General features: G+C 41.6%; 1 long non-coding RNA gene and 2 other non-coding genes across 3 annotated transcripts; all 3 read left to right on the top strand.

Moving 5' to 3' along the window:
* The first annotated feature begins 17709 nt into the window (after positions 1–17709).
* On the top strand, positions 17710–19547 carry LOC130854799 (uncharacterized). Its single transcript, XR_009054189.1, has 6 exons — positions 17710–17743; positions 18270–18316; positions 18424–18501; positions 18582–18650; positions 18946–19011; positions 19230–19547. It is a non-coding gene; the product is annotated as an uncharacterized LOC130854799 (long non-coding RNA).
* LOC130856219 (small nucleolar RNA SNORD50) lies at positions 18761–18829 on the top strand. The gene has a single exon (XR_009054511.1). It is a non-coding gene; the product is annotated as a small nucleolar RNA SNORD50 (small nucleolar RNA).
* Positions 19063–19132, top strand: LOC130856218 (small nucleolar RNA SNORD50). The gene has a single exon (XR_009054510.1). It is a non-coding gene; the product is annotated as a small nucleolar RNA SNORD50 (small nucleolar RNA).
* Positions 19548–20242: the final 695 nt, after the last annotated feature.

The raw sequence follows: 20242 nt of genomic DNA, 5'->3' as shown, positions 1-20242 counted from the left end.
CAGTCAAGGATTTTTCAAAACAATCTACGGTCACTGTGAGAGGTACCTAACTCACCTCAAAGAAGAATGCCTGACTTAAACTAGAGGACCAGTGGCAGAAATGTGCATCAAGTAGCACAAGGATCCCAGTGATTCTGGCAACCACCTTGGATTAACACACTAGTGCCTCCCCTAATGTTCTGATAAGACTGACATTCTTGTATAAACTAACAGAATGGGGAAGGAGATCCCAGAGAGTGAGTGCCACATTACATGTGGAGGCTTAAAGCAGATTTGATTCTTAGAGAAATTAAGGAATGTGACACTCTGCATGCCAATATTTTGGACTAAATTTCATAACTATCGCAGACATTTAGGTAAAAGAAGCTGGAGGAGCTCTTACAAATAGAACACCAGAGATGGCAAAGTTTTGAAAGAATTAAGAATAAAAGGCAAAATGCTATCCCAACAGCAATGAGGAATCTAAGAATAGCAAATAGAAATAAAATAAATCAGGAAGTTCCCTTGTGACCTAGTAGTTAGGATTCCGAACTTTCACTGCTATGGCCCTGTTTCAATCTCCGGTCAGGGAACTGAGCCCTCCAAGCCATGTGGCACGGCCACACAAAAAAAGAAAAGAAAAAGAAATAAAATAAGTCATACGTATTAAGGTTCTCCATAGAAACAGAACCGATGGCATATAGATCTAGATATAGATACAAATCTAGATCTATGTAGATCTATCTATATAATTGGATATCAATATCAAGAATGAGAGATTTATTTTAAGAAATTGGCAGGAATTATGGAGGCTGGCAAGTCCAAACTCTGCAGGGTAGGGCAGCAGGCTGGAGACCAAGCGGAGCTGTAGTTCAAGCCCAAAGGCACTCTGCAGGCGGAATTTATTCTTGCTCAGGAGAGGTCAGACTTTGTTCTATTAAAGCCTTCAAGTGATTGTATGAGACCCACTCACATTACGGAAAGTAATCTGCTTTACACAAAATTCATCAATATTTTTTCCAGATCTTTATTGGGGTATAATTGCTTTACAATGTTGTGCCAGTTTCCACTGCACAACAAAGTGAATCAGCTCTATTTAAACATATATCCCCATATTCCTCCCTCTTGAGCCTCCCTCCCACCCTCCCTATCCCACCCTTCTAGGTCTTCACCAAGCATCGAGTTGATCTCCCTGCACTCTACAGCAGCTTCCCACTAGCCATCCATTTTGTATTTGGTAGTGTATACATGTTAATCTCATCCAAAACACAGTGTCACAGAAACATCCAGAATAATGCCTGACCAAATATCTGGGCACCATAGCCCAGCCAAACTGACACACACAATGAACCATCACATCATATACCCGCTGAGCACCAGGGCAACCTCCATTTATCTATGTAAAAGACCTTCAGCTGTGAATACTTGCAAATCCACTTTAGAGATCATTAAAGACGTAAAACAGAGGAAAAGACACAATTGCAAATATATCTAAGTAAGAGATACATCTATACTTAAGGTTCTAGTGCAAAAATTTAAAGGATGTGAAATGAGAAACTATTTCAAATAGTGGAAAAATCTAAAGCTGGTTTTAAAGAGTGTATCTTATAAGCAGTTCCTCTGTGTGAAGTCATTCTATCTTTTCTAAAACTGAAGAGAGAGGGCAAGAGAGAAGTCAAGCGATCACAGCCTAGAAAACAAAAATAATTCTCTCCCACTTTACTTGTTTACCAAAAGCTAACTTGACCCTCTCTTCTCCTTCTCAGCATTAAGAATCTAAGAGTCAGAGGAAGTGAAACTAACCCACTGTACTTCACCAAGGTGGCCCCCAACTGATATTGATTGACCAGGGCCTAGAAAGATTCTCTGCTGGGTATAATGAGCCAAAGTAGCCTCAACTAAGTTCCCAACAAGTTTGGGCCTTGAAACCTGGCAAAAATCTGACTATTAGAAAATACAGTGGAGGGCTTCCCTGGTGGCACAGTGGTTAAGAATCCGCCTGCCAATGCAGAGGACACAGTTTGATCCCTGGTCTGGAAAGATCCCACATGCCTCAGAGCAACTAAGCCCGTGCACCACAACTACTGAGCCTGTGCTCTAGAGCCCACAAGCTACAACTATTGAGCCCACATGCCACAACTACTGAAGCCCACACGCCTAGAGCTCATGCTCAGCAACAAGAGAAGCCACTGCACTGTGAAGCACGTCGCCACAACTAGAGAAAGCCCACATGCAGCAATGAAGACCCAACGCAGCCAATAAATTAATTTAAAAAAAAGAGAGAGAAAGCAACAAATGCTAAAGAAATTTATTTAAAAAAAAATACAGTAGAATCTGCACTGGCATTAACCCATTTCTTCTTTCTAACTGAATAAGGATCAGTAGACTGGCTCTTAATGTATAAAATACTCTAAGAAACATCTCCACATGGTTTCCCTGAACTGCCAAAAAAGTTATAGCTTATGCTATTGTTCTTCAGTTTTTTAATCCAGATTTTGGATTTGCTCAAGCAAATTTCCTAATTCTCATCAGCAAGATATGTACATGCTGAAGATCTTTATCTTGTTAGTATCACTTCCTTTGTGTGTTAGGATTAGCCTTAGTTGTCTACGGGAAACCTACAATTAAGAATGTCTTAAGCAAAATAGAGCCTATTTCTCTCACACATAGCAGAAACCCAGAGTTAAACAGTTCAGGGTTGGTATGGTAGATACACAGTTGCTACCTGAATGTTTTCTCTCTCCAAAATTCTTATGTTGAAACCTAACACCCAATGATATAGTATTAGGAGATGAGGGCTTTGGAAGGTGATTAGGTCATGAGGGCAGAGCCATCACAAATGGGATTAGTGCCCTTATAAATGAGGTCTGAAGGAGCTCCCTTTCTCCTCCTGCCATGTGAGGATATAGCGGAAAGATGCTGTCTGTGAACCAGGATACGGGCTCTCTCCAGACACCGAATCTGCCAACACATTGTTCTTGGACTTCCCAGCCTCCACAACAGTAAGAAATAAGTGTTTTGTTGTTTATAAGCCACCCAGTGTCTGGCATTTTGTTGTAGCAGTCTATCTATCTCTCTGTCGCATGATCCTGGTGTATGACTTGCCTTCAAGGTTACCTCATGGCCCTAGATGTCGTCTGGAGTTCTAGTCACTGTGTCCACATTCCAGACAGCAGGAAGAAGGGCAAGAAAGACTGAAGGATGAAAATGTGAGCATCCTCCATTTTAAGATGTCTTCCCCAAAATCCTGCCCCAAAACCTCCACTTAAATCTCACTGGCTAGAACTTAATTACATAGCCATACTCAGATTCAAAGGAAGGTAGGAAGGCATCTTGCCACCCCAAATAAATTCAGAGCTCTATCACTAAGGGAAAAGATGGAGGAAGAAGGAGAAAATAGATATTGGGAGGAAAATAACAGTCTTTACCATATCCTACCACAGGGATTCCCCACCTTCCAGGGTTTCCTTCCCACTCCCTTCTTTTAAACATATAGAAAAACTGAAAGGATAATTCAATGAATAACCTTATATGCACCAACGACAGTCAATAATTGTTAATAATATATTGTGTGTGCATGTGTGTGGGGGGAGAGAGAATATGGTAAAAATACATACATATATGTCAGTGTGTGCACACAAGTACACATACACACATATGTATCTCACATACATATGGCTGAACCATTTGCCATGCATTATCCATAGAAACAGAGCAAATACAAGAAATATATGTGTGTGAATATTTGTCCACACATGTGAAGGTAAGGTGTAGACAATTATGAACCTTTGCCTCTAAACATTTCAATATGTATATTCTAAGAATTAGGAGATTCTCCTGTATAAGCAATAGCATTCACATATTTAAGAAAATTACCCTAATACTGCGTAATATCTAGTCCAAATTCAAATTTCTCAATTGTCAAAAAAAAATCTCTTTTTAATTTATTTTTTTCAACAGGATTTATCAAGGTTCACTCACTTTATTTTGTTGTTATGTCTTTAGTCTATTTTAACTCATGAGGGTTTTCTAATGGCCATGAAAGTACAAATTATAGCTGATGTTTGCTGTCTATGTTCAGAGCATGCAGCGTGTACATAAGGTCTGTCCACAATGTATGTCATGGTTAATGAATTTTGAATGTAATGAAACTTTCCAAATAAGTTGATTTCCAATGTGTCTTTCTTAAAAGGTTATCTTTTATTTTCTATTCTGATACATAAGTAACTCCTAGAAATAAACTGTTACCTTCCATTTCAAAACCCTCCTTGTATAATCATTTCACAAAGTTGACAAGGTCTAATTACTCACACAATATGAATGGGGAAAATTCTCTCTATGATCGGCTATTAAATAACATTTCAGAGCTAAAGGCTCTTGATCCATGGTCTTGCAATGTACTGGCACTGAAAGATGGTACGTGCCTTTCAGGTTCCTCCATACACCTGAAATAGACCATCCAGAATATCACAGGAAAATACCAGTTTGACAAGCGCAAAGTAAAAATGTACATCCAGGAAGCCACACACTGTAGCCTATTTCCAACTCCACTTTAATTTTGTTTTTAAGAAACTACGCAACCACTCATGACTTTTGATACTTAGTAGCTGAAGTACTTACAAAATATAGTCAGTCATCACATTGGTTGTATGATAAAAATAACTGGCAACACTTTGTAGTGTGTTGGAAATTTAATAACATGCAGAACTTTGGCCACAATTTTATCCTCTTAAAATACCTTTTAAAAAAGGTATTTAAGAAATCTATAATATCTGTTTGTCATCTAGCTGTTTATCACTTAGAGAATTATGAAATTCTCTAAAACCAGAGTTTAAAAATAACACACAGTTGTGTACTGTAAAGCTAAAGGGTGAAAGGGTGATATACCACCTGCTTGCAAACCTTACTTTGAGGATTTAGGATTCTAGAATTATGTCCCTGAAGACATTATAAAATGATAACCAACCAACAGCAAGTGTATAAAATTTACTAACAAGATATAGAATTCAGTTATTATAAGCATTCCCAGCCAGTTTCTAGGCAATCATTTGCTTGCAGCCATTCTAAACAGTGCTTAAGAATGATCCAAACATCTTACTTAATACTGCCTATAATTTGCTCATGAGAAGCTGAAGTAAAAGGGAAAGTTGTAAGGTGCTGGTCACAGATGCACTGAAAGACAGCTTTCTTTCAGACAAGGTTGCATAACCTTGCAGGATGGGGTAAAAAAAAATATACTAGCCATCAGGTCAAGCTGATATACAGAAATCAAAAGCTTAATTCACTTTGGCAAAGTTGACAAAATAAGAATATTCTTTATCATATAAATGAGTACATGTGTACTTTTAAATGCACTTACTCCTAGTTCATTAAAACAGGATTGTATAGATAAATATTATTGACAGTCCCAACAGGAAACATATGGATAATTAAAGTTCAATAAACAGACTATTTATAAGGTGGACAACGTGTAGGAAAACCAAAAAGATAAAATAGTATCCTGAGCCTAGTTGAGCTTTACTACTCTTGGATCTGAAGGGGCAAGGGAAGAAAGAGAAGAGTGGAGAGGGCCACTTTAACGGAAGTTATCCCTTCAGTGGAGGCCAACAGCAACCCCATCCTCCCTGTGATCTCCTGCTGGGGTTCCCTACTGGGCCAGACCAATGGGAGACCAGAAGACAAGGGAATTCATTGACGCAGTCCATTTAGGGCAGCCTCCCAGAGCACAAAGCACGATGGAGAAGGTTAAAGAGTGGATCTAGAGTGGGAAATATAAGATATTTAACACAGATTTTTTTTAATGAGATAAACTGAGGTTGATATATTACTTCAGTCCATGAATGAGCTTCAAGTGGTCTAAGAATTAGTAGAAACAGGTGGTTGTAGATCATTATAGTAATAGCCTTAATGAATCGCACCTCTCAGTACTATTTACATCTCTCTGTATCCACATTCTTGGGTACCCCCTCCATACTGACTCTAGGCTTGGCCATATGACTTGACATGAACAATGGAATGTCAGCATATATGATATAAGTAAAGGCTTAATATGTGATCTTTTGGAATACTGCCGTGATACTTCCATGCAGTGAAAAAGCGTGGAATGAAACGCTATGTGGAAAGAGAAGCCCAGCTATCCCCATTGTCCCAGCTGAGCCCCACCCCCAGCAGATGAGTTAACTGAATGCCTCAGCATGGATAAGTCTGGTCAAAACACTGTCCAGTCAACCTACAGAATCATGAAAAATAAGAACTGATTTTGTTTTAAGACACTAAGTTTGGGTGGTTTATCATGCAGCAATAGATCACTGAGCACAACCTGATTTCTGCTAAGGAATGGCTAAACTCCAGGGCCATGGAAATCAATTACGTTCAAATGATATCCTTACAACCCAATTCTCTCTGCCTCTCAACTCGGCTCTACTCTCTTGCCTTCTATGTGTTGACCTAATTTTCATATAGGCTCTCCTCTTGTGGTCAAAAAGTGTTTGCAGCACTCCCAGATTTCCTCTATGCTCAATATGCAAAAGGAAAGAGAAAGCTTCTTCTTTCCAACAGTTGGACAAGAATTGTCTGACTCTCATTGACTCCAACTGGGTCATTTCCACTTGCAGACCAGTCACTGAGGCCAGGTGGTAGAATCTGTTGGGTGGCTACGCTAATCAGGCCCTACTCTAGAGCTGAGAGTGGCGTAACGGCATCCAAATATTAATAATATAAACTGAGCATAAATGAAGGACAGGTCCACAAAAAAGTAAGAACCTTGGAAGAAGGGTGATCATTGTGGATGTCAGGTGGCCAAAAGCTGATAAATTTCTAGTACAAATCTGAAATGCATATCTCTATCCTTTACCTTTCTCCCAAATTCTAGGCTTGAATATTCAATTGCATACTTGGAATCTTGTATTAGATGTGTCCAGACATCTTGCACTTTGTCCCAAACTGAACCACCCATGGAACTCAGACTTGGAGGCGGAGGGGTGCTCCCCTTGCTCTTCATTGTAGCTCCCAAATCTTATTCCTCCTATAAAAGCCCCATAATCTTTGAAGTAGAACAGCATATTTTAACACTAGCTCTTTCTCCCTGTTTATATTTCGTTATTCATCGTTCAAATCATTTCCTTGCAAACACCCCCTCTCAGTCAGTCCTTTCTTCCTTCATTATCTTGCCTGACAAAGCTTTAGCCTAGTTATCCCAATTAATCCCACCTACTCATGCCGGCGTCCAAATGTCTGAATATTTCTAGAAATAGAAAGCTTACAGCTTTACTCACAATAAATGCACGGCCATAAATTTCATGGGCACGCCACACTGCCAACCAATGCTATTTTGCTTCCCTGGTCTGCCTGCTTTTCTACTCAGCATACTGACAATTTCCACACATCCTTTCTCTCTAAACCTCTTATACTTCCCAATTTTCCATTCTCAGTTGATGACCTTGCCTCATAGTTATTTGAGAAGATACAAACAATGACTTTCATTATCTGTACCTATACTTCTTGCTGTCGAGCAAGTGACATCTGTTGCTCACCACAAGGAGCAGCAGTCCTGGGATGTCAACCTAAATGGTTTGCAGGTGTCAGGGTCACCAAGAAAGACACAATTCACACAGGCACTGGATGGAACAACACCTCACTCACAGAAGAGACAGAGCAAGATCAGCCTCAATAATGAGTGTCAGTTCCCCATGGCCAGCACAACTTACCCCACAGCCGATGCAGGGAGATGGTCTCCACACACCTCTCCTGTGCTGCAGGTAAAGGAACTCCTCCTCTACCCACCAGGTTCAGATACAGCAGTGGGGCTGGCCAGGTGCTATATCACGCACACAATTTAAGCAGAGCAAAGAATTACATATCAAACCCAGAACAGGGAAAGATATTCCCAAACAATTCCACGTGCCCAATGATATGCAGCCGTGTAAGGGTCAACAGGCTATACATGACTGTCTTTCCCAATACTCTAGCCCCCAACTCTTGCTCAGCCACTGAAATAGCAGGTAAAACACATCACATATGGTAGGACCACCCTCTGCCCCCAAATTTGGAGATGCAACTAGGTCCTTTGGGGCCCCTGAACAATTCATATGGATGCAGTTTACTTGCAGAGGCTCCCTGTCATTTTGAGACAGCAATTCAGCAGGGTCACGAGAAGAACCAGACCCAGGACGGTGATCAGACCTTCCTCAAGGATGGTCCCTAATCAAGAACCCCAAGTGCCTGGAATAAGCCGACTAAAGAATTTTTTTAAACTCTAGGGGGACTGCAGGTGTACAGCTAATAATCATCCTGCCTGAGCACAGATCCTCTCCAGCAGCTCAGTTTTTACCTTTCCTTAATTATTGATATATACACAAGTGTTGGCAGTAACACAAATGCCATGATGTTCTGCCCTCATGATGCTCTGTGAGGCTATTCAGTTGTCCACCGCTACCACCAGCTTAGCTAGGGAGTTTAGGGAGTCTTGTTTGTTTTGGATTGCTTGGAGAGTGTCTGAGTCATTTTGTACCAGCTAAGCCATCACAGTGGGAATATGGGATTAGAGCCTTAACCTCTGATTTAGAGGGACCTCTCTCTGTCCAGTAGCATTGGTAGAAGTCTTCTGTAGGGATCTTATCAATTTTCGTTTTGTCTATCCAGTCTTAACAACAGAAGCCATATTGCTCTGTGGGTCAACCTCATTCTCTCCTTTTTTCCTCCTTTCTTGTCCCTGGACCTCTGGGCATCGTTTCCCACTGTTGGTTTTTTAAATCTGTTTAGCCCAAGTTGTTGGAAACCACTGAAACCATTCTGTTGTTTTTATCCCAAACAGGATATTTCAGTGGAGCTTTTCTATTTCTTCCCCCATAATCATTTTAGGGGACAACTGCAGGAATAATGGGGTCTTCCACTGGAGAGGCCCCTGTCACATGAAGGACTCCACTGCACTATCCACATCCCCAGGGTCAGAGCCATATAGTCAGCACCTATGGCTTTTAGCTAAAATGCAGTTATGGCTTTATGAGTGGTTTTCCAGGGGCTGCTAGTCTTAGGGAAGTCCTTGCTCTCGGGAATGCTGTGCTCACATTCTTTGTAATCCAGATCAAGAGCAACATGGGCTTATCTCTGTCTCTGCCCTGTTGGTTGCCCTGTTCCATATGTGCAAAAAAACACTGCAGCCAGGGGTCAGTGATTAGCTTCCCTGGACTGCAGCACTCAGTCTGAGATATTTAGGTCTGCAAGGCCTCCTTTTCAACTAGGGCACCATCCAAGTCACGTGAGACTCCCCCTGGCCTCTGCCCATATCTGTCTCTCAGTTTTCGTATTTCATTCTCAGAGAAGGACCTCATTTCATCAGTTACATTTTCAACAACGCCATGAGTGGTTTTGTGTTGAGTGAAAACAAGCTTTACTTGAGGCTTTTAAGCGACCCAGATCAGGCATAGCTTCCTACACAGGGGCCTTTGATTCCCCTTGGATGTCATCTGTAACCCCTTGCATGTGGAAGTTAGGGGCTGGTGTGGGAGTGTGAAGGTGGCCAGAAGCTAGGTTCCTTTTCCAGAATTTTTTAGGGTCCACCTTTTGCATTCTGCCCCATCCATCACACCAGTGTATACTTGTTGACAAGGAGACTGTCAACATCTCATTTATCCCCTGTCACCTAGAAAGAGGTCATCCCCCCCAGGGAGCTGGCACCACCCTGGGATGGCTGCGCCGATGAACCCTGGGCCATGGTATACTTTGTTGGTGACCTTGCTCACTGCACCAAACTGTCAAGTGACACCTGTTGCCTATCGCCAGAAGCAGCAGAACCAAGCTGTCGACTCATTGCAGAGTTTGCAGGAATCGGAGTTGCCAAGAAAGACAACTCACACAGGCTCCGGATGGAACGGCACTTCACTCACACAGAGAACAGACGGAGCAAGATCAGCCTCAGTAGTGAGTGTGGCTCCCCCACAGCCAGTGTATCCTGCCCCACCGGTGAAGCAGGAAGACACTCTACAACACACCTCTCCTGTGCTGCCCAAGGACCCCCTTCTCTCCCTACCAGGAATAAATTATAGCATTGGGATTGGCCAGGTGTCATATGATGCGCGTGCTTAAAGTGGAACAAAGAAAGTACAAATCATGCCCAGCACAGGCTGTGAGGACTCATTTCCATGTAAGAACATGTTCCAGGCCCAAGGCATGTCGTTACGCAGTTATGCAAGGGTCAACAGGCTATGCATGACACACCCGCCTTATCTCTTATTCTAACAAGCAAAGAATACAAAGACCTCCATTTGTATTCTGGAAAGGATCTCCTCTTGCCTTCTCAAGGATTTTGCTCCTATAACTTTTGCATCTTTTTCCAGCATCATAAATCTCCACCCTCTACTAAATCAACCCTGTGAACATATAAAGATGCTCCAGTATCTCCCATTTAAAAAGCAGTCCAGGCCTTTCTCACCTTCTCAGATGGCCCACATTCTGTCTGTGGAGTGTGTTTCTCTCTAAATAAATCCACTTCTTACCTATCACTTTGTCTCTCACTGAATTCTTTCTGTGATAAGACATCAAGAACCTGAGCTTCATTAAGTCCTGAAACGAGGTGTGAGATCCCAGTTGGAAGATCATGGGTTTTGCCTGAGTTCAAGTCCTGGCACGTGGGTTCAAGTCCCAATTTGAGGGCTTCCTAGGTGGTATAGTGGTTAAGAATCCGCCTGCCAGTGCAGCGGACACAGGTTCGATCCCTGCTCCTGGAAGATCCCACATGCCGCGGAGCAACTAAGCCCGTGTGCCACAACTATTGAGCCTGTGCTTTAGAGCCCGTGAGCCACAACTGTTGAACCCATGCACTGCAACTACTGAAGCCCATGCGCCTAGAGCCTGTGCTCCACAGCAAGAGAAGCCACCACAATGAGAAGCCCACACACCACAACAAAGAGTAGCCCCCACTCGCCACAACTAGAGAAAGCCGGTGTGCAGCAACAAAGACCCAACACAGCCAATAAATAAATAAATAAATTTATTAAGGAAAAAATAAATAAAAAGCAGTCCCTTGATCTTACAGTCTTCTCCAGCTACAGACCCATTTTTGCCTTCTCACCTCACTTACTCCCCAATCCTTTTCAACTGTGCTTCCATCATCCCTATTCCACTTGAGACTGTGTTTACTGGTGATCCTCCTGTTGCCAAACCCAATGGTCACTTCTGTTATCTTACCTGACCTTTCAGAAGCATTCATGCTAATTAACCTATCTCTCCCTGAAACTCTTCACTCTCTTCCTGAGATATCACAATCTCCAACTTTTCCCCCAAGGCGTTTCCTTTGCTGGCACTTCCTTCCCTGCTGGAACTGGAAAGTTTGCAGTGCTCCAAGGCTCTGTCCTGGCCTTTCTACTCTTTATTTATATGTTCCCTGATGATCTCATTCAGCGTCATGCTTTAAATACCTTACTCATGCCAATGACACTCAAGCCCTAACCTCTCCTCTAACTTCAGGCTCATCTATCAAACTGCCTTCTTGACTTTTTCACATATATGTGATTTTTCCCCCTAACTTAGCCCTTTAACTTTACTATTTCATGTACTTAACGCTCTGCTATTTCATGAAGCAGTCACAAGATTTTCTTCAATTTACAGTTGTCTGTCCTGCAACCAAACCTAGAATTTACTGACCAGTTCAGTTTTAGACACTGGAAAAATGAACATTATGTTGAGATAAGATTCTTTAATTCTTGTATTTTTAAATTTTTTATTGAGGTATAATTGACATACAACATTATATTAATTTCAGCTGTATAACATAAAAATTCAATATTTGTATATATTGCAAAATGATCACCACGAGTCCAGTTAACATCTGTGACCATATATAGTCACAGAATTTTTTTCCTTGTGATGAGACTTTTAAAATTTACTGTTAGCAACTTTCAAATATGCAGCACAGTATTATTAACTATATTTACCATGCTGTATGTGACATCCCCATTACTCACTTATAACTGGAAGTTTGTATCTTTTGGCCCCCTTCAGCCTTTTCACCCACCCTCCATCCCCCATCTCTGGCAAACACCAATCTGTTCTCTGTGTCTTTTTGAGCTTGGATTTTTTTTCTTCTCTTTTTCTTTTTTTCTTTTTAGATTCCACATAAAGGTGAGATCATACAGTATTGGTTTTTCTCTGTCTTATTTCACTTAGCATAATGCCCTCAAGGTCCATTCAGGTTGTTGCAAATTTTAAGATTTCATTCTTTTTTATGGCTGAATAATATTCCATCATGTATATATAGCACATTTTCTTTATCTATCCATCCATTGATGGACACTTAGGTTGCTTCCATACCTTAGTTATTGTAAATAATGTTGATATGAACGTGGGGATGCACTTACCTTCTGAGTTACTATTTTCATTTTCTTCAGATAAATATCCAGAAGTGGAATTGTTGGATCATACAGTAGTTCTATTTTTAATTTTTTGAGGAACCTCCATACTGTTTTCCATAGTTGCTGTACCAATTTACCTTCCCACCAACAGTGCACGAGGGTTCCCTTTTCTCCGCATCTTCACTAGCATTTTTTATCTCGTCTTTTTCAGAACAGCCACTCTAACAGGTATGAGGTGATTTCTCATTGTGGTTTTGATTTGCATTTCCCTGATGATTAGTGATGTTGAGCATCTTTTCATGTTAAAACCTGTTGGCCATCTGTATGTCTTCTTTGGAAAAATCTATCTATTCAGATCCTCTGTCCTTTTTTTAATTGGATTTTGCAGGGATTTTTTGCTATTGAGTTGTATGAGTTCTTTACATTTTTTGGATACTACCCATTATCAGATAATTATTTCTGAAAGCTGACTTTTTTCCCACTTTAGAATAAGTTAATTATGTTTATATACTTAACAAAGTATACAGGGACTTCCCCGGTAGTCAGGTGGTAAAGAAACTGCCTTCCAATGCAGGGATTGTGGGTTCAATCCCTGGTCAGGGAACTAAGATCCCACATGCCACAGGGCAACTAAGCCTGCTTGCACTACAACTACAGAGCTCCCGCCTCAACTAGAGAGCCCACGTGCTGCAACTACAAAGCCTGCACACCACTAGAGAAGAGAAAACCACACACCACAACTAGAGAGAAGCCCATGCACCACACAAAAGATCCCTTGTGCCTCAACAAAGAGCCCGCACGCCGCAACTAAGACCCAATGCAGCCAAAAATAAATATTTTTTCTAAAAAGTCGGAGTTGTCCTGAGCTCCCTTCCTTCAAGAGCTGATGTTCCCCTAAAAAAAAAAAAAGCGCATATATATTTCTCCCATGATTTAACCAAAAGCTTGTAAAAGTGAACTTTTTTCTCATACATTCATTACCTAACCAGATCTTTATGTGCACTGACTATAGTTCAAATGCTATCTACTGCGGGACCTCCGCACACACCATGATACTGATTTGAGGCAACTGCTGCTGGCCCTTCTTTTTCTCCCACACTCATTTGAGCACATGACTTCACTCATCATCTGCATTAGTTTGCCAAATGGTCCTTCTCTAGCCCCGACTTTGCTCATAGGCTTTGGTTCTACATTTCTGATGGTCCACTGGACAAATGTAACCAGATGTTCCCCCCAAAATCTAACACAACCAAAAGTGAATCTTCTTTTTCCTGCTCCCAAATCAGTCATTCCTGACTTGCCTCTTCCTGTTACTGGAGCTGCCATTCTCTTCGCTGCATAGGCTCCACTCCACTTCCTCTCTTCCCCCACAGATCACATCCTTCAACACAGCCATAGCATGTTCCGGGGACAGGATTATTAGTCTGGGGTCAGAAAGACTCGGGAAGTTAGTTAACTGAGATCTCTATGCCTTATTTTCCTCATCTTTAAAGTATACACCAAGGGACTTCCCTGGTGGCTCAGTGCTTAACACTCAGAGCTCCCAATGCAGGGGGCCCAGGTTGGATCCCTGGTCAGGGAACCAGATCCCACATGCATGCTGCAACTAAGGAGCCCGCCTGCCCAAACTAAGACCCAGTGCAACCAAATAAATAAATAAAATAAATAAATATTTTTAAAAAAAGTACACACCAGGATTGTTTTGAATTTTACATGATCCAATGCACACAAGAACCTAGTAGCACATAAGTTCTCACCATTTGTTGTTCTCCTCCTTGCTTCCATTTCCATGCCAAAACTATAGCAGTGTCCTTCATGAAATCTCATCTAAATGACTGCACTAAATTTCTTTTTTTTTTAAAGAACTTTTATTGAGATACAGTAACAGACAATAAACAGCATATATTTAGAGTGTACAATTTGGTATCCCAATCTTCCAATTCATTCCCCCCAACCCTCCCCACTTTCCCCACTTGGTGTCCATATGTTTGTTCTCTACATCTGTGTCTCTATTTCTGCCTTGATTGCACTAAATTTCTAAACTCTGTTTTTAATCTTTCCCTCTAAATACTTCCTAAAACACTATTTGGTTCACACTATAATCTTAACCAGAAGTCTTTAATGCATATTTAATTTTTAAAGCAGAGGTGTCTACACTACTATATATAAAGTAGATAACTAATAAGGACCTACTGTATAGCACAGGGAACTCTTCTCAATACTCTGTAATGACCTATATGGGAAAAGAATCTAAAAAAGAGTGGATATATGTATATGTATAACTGATTCACTTTGCCGTACAGCAGAAACTAACACACATTGTAAATAAAAAATAAAAAAAAAACCACAAAAACAAAAAAAATAAAGCAGAGGTGTCTAAAGCTGGGTGGTTACTTCTTACTAAACTAACTCTTTCAGGAAGGGCAAGGACTTTCGTGTATTCATATTAACTTTCTCTGAAGCATAATGCATGCACCCAGGGGTTCAATGAACACTTCTTCCAAAAATGATTAACATGATGATCTTGTCTGAAAGTGTGCTACAGAACATGAGAAGTTATTTTCAGTATGCTAAATTCTTCAAGGACACTTTTAATTTCAGTTCTGACCTTTACATGGTCTTCCTTAACTCATTTCAAGTATTTGCTAGCATTTCGCTTGTCTGCTTTAGGTGTGGGAGCAATAACTGATGGCTTCATCCCTCAATATGTTTTTCTGGTCCTTGAAGAGATAAAAGTCTTGAATGAGTTATGTACTGGCTTCACAGTCATCACGCATGTTCACTGGGGGGCAGTGTTGTCAATAATCGGGCTCTAAATTCATTCTATTTTGCATTGCATTTGTTAGAGTTATTCATTTAAGAGTCAAAAGGAATATGGAAAGTTTTCTTTTGAAAGATGTAATAAATGTCAGGTGTGCAGTACTGCACTTACCCTAATACAGTGGTTCTCAGACTTATACATGTATATGAATCACCCTAGACCTGGGCTGTCCAAATCAGCAGCCCCTAGCCATGTGGCAATGCAGCACTTGAAATGCCGGCAGTCAAATAGAGATGTGCTGAATGCAAAATATACAATGGATTTCAAGGACTGAGTACATAGCTTATGTTGATCATATGTTGAAATGAAAATCTTTTGGCTCTATTGGGTTAAATAAACTGTACTGGAGTTAATTTCATCTGATTCTATTTACTAATGATATTTTTAAAAAGTGGCTACAAGCATATTTAAAATTACATATGCAACTCAAATTTGTGGCTTATGTTATATTCCTGTTAGCATTGTCCCAGATGCTTGTTTAAAATGATTCCTAGTTCCCATGTTAGGGGCCAGAAATCTGATACTCTTTAGCTGTCCAAGTAATTAAATTGATGTCAGGGTACAAAATCATTGTTTTATACTGCTTTTGACCAAATGATTTTGAGGGTCTTCAGCACATCAGTGATTCAAATATAACAAAAGGCGTAATAGTTTTCAATTTCAATTGTGCGACAATGGCCATCCTATAATAGTCATACATTTTCTCAATTAGCAAAACACATTTCAAAATGTAATCACAACACCACCATTTCATGGGAGTGGAAGGAAGATGGGGACAATTAAGTAATATAGGTTAATAACCTTTGATTCACTTCTGGAAATTGATCGTGCAGATCTCACAGGCTCACTATGATATACTTATAATTCACTTCAGCACTATTTGAAATAGTGACAGCTGTAAAGTTATGAAATTATGACATATCCAACTGAATACTCTGCAGCCTATAAACAAGGTCATCTATATGTACTGATATGGAAAGATGTCTATGATATTTACGAGGGGCAAAGCAAGCTGCCTAAAAGGACACAGATCCTATTTGTATGTGAAAAAATATGTACGTATATTTATATATGCATAGAAAGTTTCAAAAATTGTTAATACTGGTTACTGTTAATAGCAGACAGATGATTCGCAGTGATATGGATAGGAAACTTCACTTTTATATACTTTTGTACTGTTTTCATTTTTTAAATATGAGCAAATTTACAACTATATGCAAATTCACATTGTCCATTACAAAATGATCATTTTCAAATCCACATAATGCCCAGCCAAGTAAACACTTCATCGCTCAGGCTCCTGTTACAGAAATTTGCTTTTCACTATTATCCTTTCATCTAGAGTTTGGTCTTCATTTTAATTTTCTAAAAAGTCACTGAATATATTCATTCATTCATTTTTTTCAACGACTAGTTTCTGACAACCTACTTTATGCCAGGCACTGTTCTAACGCAGAAAAACAAAGAGCGGTGCACCAGGGGAGGACGATAAACTAACGCACACGTACATAATAGAGAGTAATAAGTGCTACGAAGACCTGAATATTCAAATGCCGAAACGATCAAATGTCGTGTGCGCCCATGCGTGCATATGCGTACGTATATTTACCCACACACACAAATTAATGCCATCGTTGCTACTGAATTGAAGTGTCCTTTGGATTAAGTATTCCGGGAAATTTCTCAAGCTCATCTTTCTGCTGCATTCATTATAATGAATTTAGTACAAAAATATTTTAAATAGCAAAGCTTTGGGTGGTGGTGGTGGTGGTGGTGTGTGAACTTAGGGAAATTACTTAGCTGCTTCAGGCCTGTTTTCTCCTCTGCCAAGCGGAAAATCTGCCTCTCGGGTCGGCTGTCTCGGGAAGTCTCTGTGCGGCTCGCACTGTAACAGCCGCGCGGAGCGCCCGGCGGCGTGGGGGTGGGGCGGGCCCGCGGGGCGCAGCTGGGCCGCCTCTCCCGAGAGGCCGGCAGTCCCGCCGTGGACCAGAGGAGAAACGCGGCGCTTTCACAGACTTTTTACACTCGAGCATCTCTGCCCGCCAATTTCTCTGCCCGCGCGTGCAGCGGCCGCCCCGCGTCAACTCCCCGAGGCGCCAGCCGACCAGACAGCCCGACTTCTCAAGCGGGTCACAGGCTGAGGCCGCCCTGAGCTGCTATACTCAAGTCCACCGCCGGTCCCGAGCCGCCCCAGCTGTCCCGGGCGGACTTGGCTCAGAGTAGGCGGTAGCCTCGCCTCCAAAGGCAGCTGTTCGTTTAAATTCTGGCGCCACTCCCGCGCCACGTAGAGCCGAACTCGGAAGTGACCCACCGCGCGCGCGCGCCGGCGTGCGCGCGCCCGGGGCTGGGCGTGCGCGCCGCGCTGAGTCGACGCGCGCACCACGCCGCGGAACGAGCCCCCGAAAGAAAAGAGCCGCCTGGCGTGCTCCCGCCCCTCCCTTCAGGAGCCGGCCACGCCCCCCGTGCTCTCCCGCGTCCAATAGATGCGAGAGGGAGGGGCGACCTCGTTGTGGCTCGGGAGAGACTATATAGGGAACTGCTGGGGGCGCGGCTCGGTCTTTTACGTCGGGGCTTGGAAGCGGACGGTTCAGGCTAGGTAAGTGAGCTTTGCGGGGGGTTGTTCCAGCGCAGTCGTGTGGCGCAGCTTAATTTGGGGAATGCAGTGCGGTGAGAAGATTTCAGAAACAGGTGCTTGGAGTGCGGTGTTGAAAACTTGCACGTGGGGAACACGCCGCCGGTCCGCCACGTGCCCGGAGTTTTGGCGGCGGCGGGCTTCGAGCTTAGGCGTGCGGCGGCTGCAGCTGGTGGCCACGGCGCTGCGCCCGGCCTGGTTGCTACGCCCTAAGACTGAGCGGCGGCCAGGAAAAAGCAACATTGCTGGAATTTAGGGTGGAGAGTTACTCTTAACGTTAAGAGCGAGAGGCCTTTAATAGGGTATCTTTCTCCCATCGCCAAATCAACAGTTAAAAAACAGGCAGCCCCTGACTCTGCGTGAGACTGAGTTGTATAGTGCCCAGGTGGCGCTGTGTGCAAATCTGATTATTGAAGGGGAGGGTTTTAGTGCTGAGAACCTTGAACATTCTGTGAGAATGCTTAATTTTAAATATATTGATTCTCCACAGGAACAATGGCTTTCGGTGTAAGGGAGCTCTTATGTGGAGAGGCTAAGGTAAGTGTTGAGAGCTCAATTTTTAAACTGAAGAAGTAAACCTGTTAAATTTATAGGGAAGGTGATATGATGGTGCGTCATTTGTAATTAGTTTCCTTTTTTTTTAGATACGAAGGAAGGTTCCAAAACATATGGGAGAATGTTTGTTGGAAAATGACTTGGTTAAAACCTGACAATCTTACCAGGTATGTATTGGGTTGTACTTTGAGTCTGCATATGTTTAGTCCACATGTAGGTTAAATGAAAAATCTTTGTCCTTGAACAGCGTCCTGCAGGTTGATGAATACTAATGAAGCTATGGATGTCACTGATTGATGAACAGCTTCATGTTAAAGTAAGTTATGGGGCTTACAACATCTCTGGTAATTCCGTAGTACGTGCTTTTTAGTGTTGCTTTGGTTTATGGTAGATGTCAGTCCGATGTAGCTTAATGGGTTTTGGTCTGATCAATGATGAAACTATCCCGAAGCTGATTACCTGAAGAAAAGCATGTACGGATTCGGCTTCTGAGATAAGACCAATATGCAGATACAAGCTTTTGTTGCCTGGATTTTATAACTGACAGGTTACCCCTCTTAGAGAGGAAGCGCTATTACTTCACTATAGTGTTTTTTTTCCTTTGCCAACAGTGAGGGGTCGCTGTCTGCCTATTGAAAGAGGCCAGTTTGCTGTGAAGTTCAAGTGTAAATATTTCTGTGAGTAGAGACATTTTGCTTAATAATCAGTCAATATTGTGTCCTTGGTCTTATCTATGATGATCCTATCCCGAACCTGAATTTCTGTTGAAAAAACTTATACGGATCTGGCTTCTGAGATAGACCATTATAGGACAAGAGTATTTTTGAAAATTCTTTAAAATAAGTTCTTTTGACGTTGATAGTCTTGTAAATCTCAGATGTTTTTCCTTTTTTAGGGCTAGTGCCACGAGATTTACTTGTCTGTTGTATGAAAAACTGGTGATCAGGAAAAGCTCTTCATTTTATGGACACGGGAAGAAAACAAAACTCAAGACGGATATTTTTCAATTTTGAAATTAGATTTGTATAGACTTCTGAACGAACATTGAAACTAGATCAGTTCATCCATAAGATTCAAGCTGTTTCTGTTTAATCAGGTCACTGTCCTAGAGTCATAAGCTGTTAACTGGTATATTACTTTGTAGCTGTGAAACTATTTAATGGAAGATTCTTTTTCAGTTATCCAGCCTTGTGATTAAATAATTTTGAATGAATGTTTAGCCTTCATCACCTGTCTGAATTTAAAATGTATAAATTGTAAATACAGTCAAGTGAAAGTTTATCGTAACTATTGTGGGGAAAACCTCAGTAGGGAGAGATGACTTGGTTTGGCAATCACATGAATGGGGGATATAGAAAACCTAACAGTCATGAGGGAAGGTCACTGATAAGATCTGGGTTAAAACTGGTAAAACATTGAACAGAATGGATTAAACAGTAATAGCATCTGATCTAACCAAGGTGGTTGGGCCCCATTCATAATCATTTTCCCTAAGTAGTTGCATGAATAAATTGTTCCCAAGTCCATATTTAAATGTCAAAGTCAGAATGCCAATATTGTCACCTTACAACGAACTCTTTCTTACAAGTGCCTGCCTTAGTGAAAATTCAGTTTGGGGCCCATGATGCTCAGTCAGGTTCAACAGACTGATAAGCCTGTAGTGGCCAGGCACAATGAATTTGGCCCAAGTATTAAGACAGTGTACAAAAATGCGCCTCTGAAAATGTTTCTTGCAGCCATAAACCACCTCTGTATAGCATTGCTACTAGCATTGTTCTTTATTGCATTTATTATATGTATTTGGAAATGAGGAAACTGGCACTGTAGTCTGCACGCTTGATGAATGCTCTCCCTTAGCTTACTTTATTTGGAACTTTACGACATGCTCAGTAAGATCTGTTTCAAGCC

Source organism: Hippopotamus amphibius, chromosome 6 (genome assembly GCF_030028045.1).
Source record: "Hippopotamus amphibius kiboko isolate mHipAmp2 chromosome 6, mHipAmp2.hap2, whole genome shotgun sequence".
NCBI lineage: Eukaryota > Metazoa > Chordata > Mammalia > Artiodactyla > Hippopotamidae > Hippopotamus > Hippopotamus amphibius.
This window is presented reverse-complemented; position numbering and strand designations above follow the sequence as displayed.